This window comes from Lasioglossum baleicum, chromosome 1, assembly GCF_051020765.1.
Source record: "Lasioglossum baleicum chromosome 1, iyLasBale1, whole genome shotgun sequence".
Taxonomy (NCBI): Eukaryota; Metazoa; Arthropoda; class Insecta; order Hymenoptera; family Halictidae; genus Lasioglossum; species Lasioglossum baleicum.
Window position 1 is genome coordinate 9678307 of NC_134929.1, and position 6981 is coordinate 9685287.

Here is a 6981-nt window from a genome sequence, read left to right on the forward strand (position 1 = left end):
GTAATTGATTTAATTTTGCTCATCTCGCTGTGTACATTCGATCAAAAAGCCTGGCCGACGCTGAAGGACAACCATGAAGAAGACTCCATCACGTTCGTAGTCTTACAGCCTCGTATTCCACGAATTTCAGAGAAGACGAGGGGAGGTCGCGATGGAAGGGTTTAAGGAAACAAGGAACGGGCGGCAGCTCTAAGGAGGCGAGTGTTTTTCAACAGCATCTACGACAAACTCTTTTGTCGTGATTGCGGTTGTTTGCGGTCGCCTCCTGCAACCCTGCGACACCGGCAGCGAGCTACTCCACGAGCGGTGTGCTCGACGGTAATGCATAGCTTCCCGAGGGTGAGGTCTGGAAGCCATGAAAGGACCCACCCCCTGGATCTCAGACAGTCTCGAAAGTCTCCTCCTCAGGAGGATCACAGAGTGCAGTTTCCCGGGGAAACACACGGGACTCGGATGCGTTGATCCCTCCTCCGACTCGGTTACTTGAGAAACCGCGAAATATTTCATCTATTCCTCCTCGGGGAGAAAGCTCCCTTCGAGGACAAGAAATTTCCGCCGCCCCCACCCCCATGGGAGCCTCGAGACGCGATAAAGCGTCTCTCAGAAACGCCGATCAAGTTTTCTCGCCGCGAAACCGAACGACAGTCTTCTTGCTCCCCACGCACAGTGGGAGAAACGGCAATTCCAGCGACCAGCAATGCAAAAATTAAATGTCCTTAGAATAGGAAAGTGTTCGTTCCCTTAATTAATAGGATATGTATTAATTGTTAAAAAATACAAGATATAAGTAGCTTACCCCTCCATTCATTCGATCAATTTGAATTATTCGTCGCTAGAATTGACGTTTGGCTCACTGTGCCACGCAAAAAATAAAGAAACAGCTGAATTAGCTAGAGAAGAACCTGATTGGCTCACCAATCATATTGCCGGGAGATCGTGAACAAAAGATTCTTGAAATTTTTCTAGTCCGTGTAATCAAATTCGCCGGCACTTCAACTCACGTTGCTTGCTGAACGGGGCCAACTCAATTTAAACTGGATTTTAATTCCTCCGACTGGCAGACCCGATGGCTCGCGAACTAATTATCCGATCCGAGTCGAATCTGTCAAGCAGACGGAAACGTCCCTTTAGCATAGCATTTTCCAAATTCAAATTTCCCAGTCAATGGAACCAGTCTTTTCTCTCTTGCGTGTTTTAACCCCTAGCAGTGTAAGGGTGACTCAGAGCTACCACTAAAAATTGCTGTACCATTATTCACGATATTAAATATGCGTCTTCTATCGATCGTATTTGCTGATAATAATATTTCTGTTTTTTCAAAATTACTATAACATATTTAATTTACAAACGCGATTCAAATAAATCTTGGAAAAAGATCCAAACTAGGATCGAAATGTTGATTTTGTTCGACAATCAGCAAAGTTGCTTTATAATTCGTAATAAACGATCGAACCGTTACGCCGAAAACATTTAAAAATTTATTATTCACAATATTGTTTGCATTATTGAATATATCGGTATGTAATCAATTACTACGCATTTAGGTATTTTGTATGAGGTATTTGATATCAATTGTATATCCATAAAATGAAAAAATCGTATAAAATGGAATTATTGTAGGTCGGAAGAAATGTTTAATTTTCGAGTTAAAATCGCTCCGAGTGAAAAGGGTTAAAGTTCCGTCAACTTCTTCATTTTCAACGACGGTCTATCATGCCGTCCGTATCAATGATTTCGTTTCCCTTCAGAACTCTCTTAGCTAAAATCGAATTTCTTCGACATCCTGCTGTTTTCATTATTTTCATAATTTGACATTTAGTAGATTCCTTTTTCCGGGATTGCAAGGGTACAGGATTCGCGTTCTCAATTCTCGATAATACAAAAATGGGGTTTTTCAGTAGCCAAAAACGCTAGATAAAATGTAGCTTCATAGCTACATGCTGCCAAATAATGCAAATTACGCCTCGTAAACGAAAAAAATAGGACTTTAGAGAGCGGTAGTGCCCTAGATCGATCTTTTACCCAGCGTTTTTGACTACTGAAAACCCCCATTTTTGTATTATCGAGAAATGAGAACGCGAATCCCGCACCCTTGCAATCCAGTTCCACATTTTCCTTGCTATATTTTCGAATGCAACATACAAATATTTACATAAATCACTATACATTCTCGAAGCATAGACGTATAAACCAGCAAAGTTTGAGAACGATCCATTCAAAAGTTCATTTTTCGATCATCAAAGTTTGCGGGATATTTTGGCCGGTAAATTGCGCCGACTTCTCAAAACCGTCTGCTCTAACGGGGCCAATTTAATTTAAATCGTGCTCTAATTGATTGCATTGGAACGGATTTCATCTTTTAATCATTACAGTCTACGTACTCGTCCCCACAGGCTACCTCTCGATGGAATCAAACATCGGATTACATTAAATTCTGTAAGTGGTACCGTCGAGCAACGTCATTCCGCGATTTCCATACGGGAGCCGGTATCTATAATACAAATGTTTCCACGACACAGATTCGCTCGCGGAAATTGAATTATGCCGATAGCAAAGAGAGTATTCGCCATGGGAATTCGGTTTTTCCAACCTCAAAGGGAAGCAGGGACGAGAAATCTGAGGATGATGGACGTTCGCGAGATGAGAAACATCAAGGCAAAAATTTCTGGTTACCCAAGTTACAGAGCGGCCCTCAATTTTTTGATAATAAAAATGAAATGGCCGAGCATTGGCTGTCATTTTCCCTTGAGGAAACGTTATGACTTTCCGAACGACCTATAAAAATTGTCCGTCGTCCGAGGGGTCAAGAAAAAATGAAATAAATCACACTGTAAGCTTCCATCGTATGTGTCCTCAAGAGAATTGAATTATGAAGTCTGGGTAATCAGCACAGTGGGTTCGTTGGTACAACAGACATGCACCGAGGATTTCTGAAACGCGATGGGGGTTGTAAAACGGTGAGAATTGGGTCGCACAACGGCGCGATAAAAGTTAGAGGACGCAGCCAGCCCCTGGGCCGGTCCTCTAATTACTAGAAATTAAGTTAACGAGCAAAGGATGTCGACGTGAGAGCCACCGTCCGCGGGACGTCTTCCGAGCCGCCTTTGTCATTTCTGCACCACTTGTCAAGCGCTTTGTAGACCGCGCGGCTATGATTTCAATGGCATTAGCAAACACGGTTTAACCTTTCACCTAATCTCCGAGTCCGTCGGAGGAGTGGGTCGTTAAGTGGACTCCGTTCTGGAAAATCGATGGAGAAACACGCTCCGATTGTACGTCGTGTCTCGTGACCGATGCTGGCGAGAAGAAACAGCCGGTCTCGCGTGGAGAAATGAACAAGCGACTTTGTACAAAATGTGTTGAGCTGGGTAGTTCATAAAGGATAATGTTATAGATGTTTCCTGGCGACCTCTGAACTTTCTCTTAGCAGCACTACATGTTGCGAGTATGTAGTTTGTGTTTAAAGACTGAACGCGATTATTCGAGAGCTTTATATATTTCACGAAGCTTTCTCGTCTGGACTGATTTTGTTATGGAACATCTACAAACATATTTCTCACATTTCCCTGATTAAAACGAGATCGAACACGGTACAATTCGAAGAAGATCTAGTAGAACCTCGATCATCCGAACTCTCACGTGTTTCGTTGTACAAATCAATAAATATTTAATCTAACCCTGCAGCTAACTTTAGAGAAATGTTCTATGCACGCTCTACTTAAAAAATTCGTGTTTTTCGTAATTGCAGTGTGTATCCCCCTTAAAAGGGGATCAGGGAGGGAGTGGGGCACCAATTGTAGGCGTGCCGACGTTCTAGTGCACCGAAACGAGTCGGAGTCGGATCGACATGGTCCGGGGGGTGGCCCGTTTAATATTAATCGACGAAACACGCGTTAACGTAGGGGTTGCAGCCCCGTCGGGTTTCGAGGGTGACCCGTCGGCCTAAGTGGTCTCGTTCAGGACCATTGGCTGCATCGGTTTCCCGTGCCTACGACACCTCACTCGTGCTGACACTTCACCGGATGGTGAACGAGTAGGAGGAAAAGGGGGGAAGGAAGCAGAGGGATGAAGTACCCCATTCCACACCCTCCTTTCGATAAGCTCTCGAGATGGAAATCGATCGAGCCGACTCTCCCAGCCGGTCGAGGCCCGTCTCCTAACGTCGATTAAACCGGCCGACGATTTATTCGATTCGGGTCCCACTAATTAATGCAACCCGTTAACCCGTTTACCGACCCTGCGGAATATTCGAGGGTTCCGCACCACTCTCTCGCCCCCCCCCCCCCCCCCGCCTCTTTCTCACTATGCGTGCGAGCGCACAGTGTGTCGAGTATAAGGGGCAAAGTTACCAGTTACCGGATATTTGGCGACGATTTGCAAATTTTTTATTAATTTGAAGGCATTCTGTAATTTATTTTGCATTATTTCTGATAAACGATTGATTATCTACTTCTTTTCTGTATCGTCAAATTTTTCTGCACGATTTTGACAAAAAAACAAGTAGTTTTGGTCGCAGTACAATAACATGATTATTTTATTATCGTCTGGTGTATCACCGTTCCTTAGCATTTTCTAACGAAAGTTGCGTTGTCTCCGAGAATAAGGTTTTGTAACTAATGTTTTCTGTGAATATCTTAAACGAAAATGGTTGTAATACTTTTGATTTATACGCGAAGGGGAAACATCAGTTTTATTTTGGAAATAAAGTAACACTAGGTTCTTCATGTTATTTTTATTAATTTCTAAAGAGTTTGTTTTGTGTCCAATAACTGGTTAGGGCACGGTAACTGGTACCTTTACCCTACGTAGAGAAGAAGCTCACGTGATCACACATGAATGAAGGAAAACAAAAGGTATGCGAAACACAAACCCAACAAGCAACAAACACGATTCGGCCGACCAAAACGAAGCACCCGAGTTAACCGCAACAAGTACGACTTGCTGTTTAGCAGAACCTGAGAACATAGTCATTTTCTATTCCCGCGGCATCGACCGGGCCCCAGCTTTCTATAGGGTGTCTTTCCTAACTGTAAACTCAAGTTATTGTCCTCTATACCGTCCCAACTGTGCAGAATAAAAGGTATGAGGTGTAATAACAGTTTCCTGAACTCCTAAAACTGTGTCATCTTATTTATAATCTTTAATTACTCGCACCCCACTTTCCACGTAACTGCTACATACATGGAACTTTACGTAACTGCTACATGAAACTTTACGTCACTCCAACATAAATAAATATTTTTCCAATGAAATATCGAGTTTTACGCAAAATAAATATTTGCGCTAGTGCATTCGTCACCTATGTTTACGCTTGAAACACTAAATTTAAAGTTATTTTTATATTTTTATAGTTTATGTATATTTGTAAATAATGTGTATATGTATGATACACATTAATACTCGTAATACATATATTTGTCGCTGATTTTATTTGTGTACTGTTAACACGATTTTTAAGACATTTCCTTTGATCTATAAAACAAAATGTTTCCGAATGTCAATACATAACAATTTAAGAGAAAAATTTTTATACAAAAAACGGGGATTACCTCGATTTTTAAAATGTTACTACATATCTCTGACTTCATAATATTATAGTTGGCGTCGAGAAGAATTCAACGACGTAGCAGACTATAACCTTTAACTTTGCCAAAATACTTTTCGCCACAAAAAGCGGGTGTCCAGACCATAGTGGCGACGGTTTCGAAGGATAGACTATTGTGGAAGATTTTCGCACTCCGTCCAGTGAAAGCTGACACCTAGGGATGGGATCAAGTTCAATATTTACTCACGAATCCGAGTCAATTTCAATAACAAAGTTTCATTTCATGGATTTCGATTACTACTTAAAAACAATAATGTTTCAATGATTATATTCGAAAAGTATTCATTTTATGCAAACTGATATCGAACCACGGAATGAGTACTTACAAGTTTCGAGAAGATACTTATAAGTAGGGTTGCCAGAAATGTTTTATCCAAATACAAAAGAAATAGTGATAACTGCAATTATGTATATATGAGATAGGCTCAAAATATAGGAGTTCAAGTAAAAGAGGTACACAGCACATTTTAAACTTTTTTATTCAAACAAAGATTTTTGAAAATTCCTATAGGTACGTGAAGATCAAGTTCAAATATAGAAGATCTGGCAACCCTACTTATAAGTACTTCGATGTTGAAAGGAATCGAATCTTCCACAAGTAGCACTCGAATCTTCGAAATCAGAACTGCATAGTAGGTTTTAAGCACTTTCTTTATTAAATTCGTAACTATTTAAGAATAATATTTCCGATAGATTATGAAATTATAGTTACACATGTTGAATTAAATTATGCATTAGAGGACAACATAATTGATTTTAAAGGTAAAGAAAATAATGATTAGAAAAATCAGAGCATTTCCGGTACGATATTCATAAAACTTTCGAATCTGTTCGACCAAGATTCGAATATACTTGCCATTACTTGCAAGTATTAATTCCGTTTACAAAAGTACTTGTAAAAGGTTCGAAACTGTCTAGCATAAGTTCGAGTATACTTAGGAGTACTATTTCTATTTTTCGAAGTACGAGAGTTCGAATTCAATCAAAGTTCGAACCTGTTTGCTTGATCCCATCCCTACTGACACCCCATAGACCGCGAAATATCCCGCCGACATCGGAATCCGTAGCGGTTCGCTCGCAATGACCCGTTTCGTCTCGAAGTCCGTTGCCAAATCGCCACGGTTGCGGAAATCGCGACAGATCCCGGGTGAATGAAGCTGGAAAACGCGGAGGGAAGTGAACGTGGGTCACAGTGGGCGGGGATGCAGTGACTGCAGTCCGCTCAGAGCGTCGAGGAAAATTAGGTTAGTGGGCCGGAACGGTGTGTGGTCTACACGCCTCTGTCCGTCTGTGTAACGCGGATATACGTGTCCTGGATGTACGTGTGTATGTAGGATGTGTATGCTCGTGTATGTTCGAGGTCCGCGGATGCACAC

The 6981-nt window shown here is 41.5% G+C and overlaps 2 protein-coding genes across 13 annotated transcripts in view; both read right to left on the reverse strand.

The window, feature by feature from the left end:
* LOC143212889 (phosphatase and actin regulator 2) overlaps positions 1-6981 on the reverse strand; it is a 422446-nt gene that overhangs the window by 230870 nt on the left and 184595 nt on the right. The gene's annotated exons all lie outside the window — the stretch shown is intronic.
* LOC143213022 (uncharacterized) overlaps positions 1-6981 on the reverse strand; it is a 156373-nt gene that overhangs the window by 116944 nt on the left and 32448 nt on the right. The window lies entirely within an intron of this gene.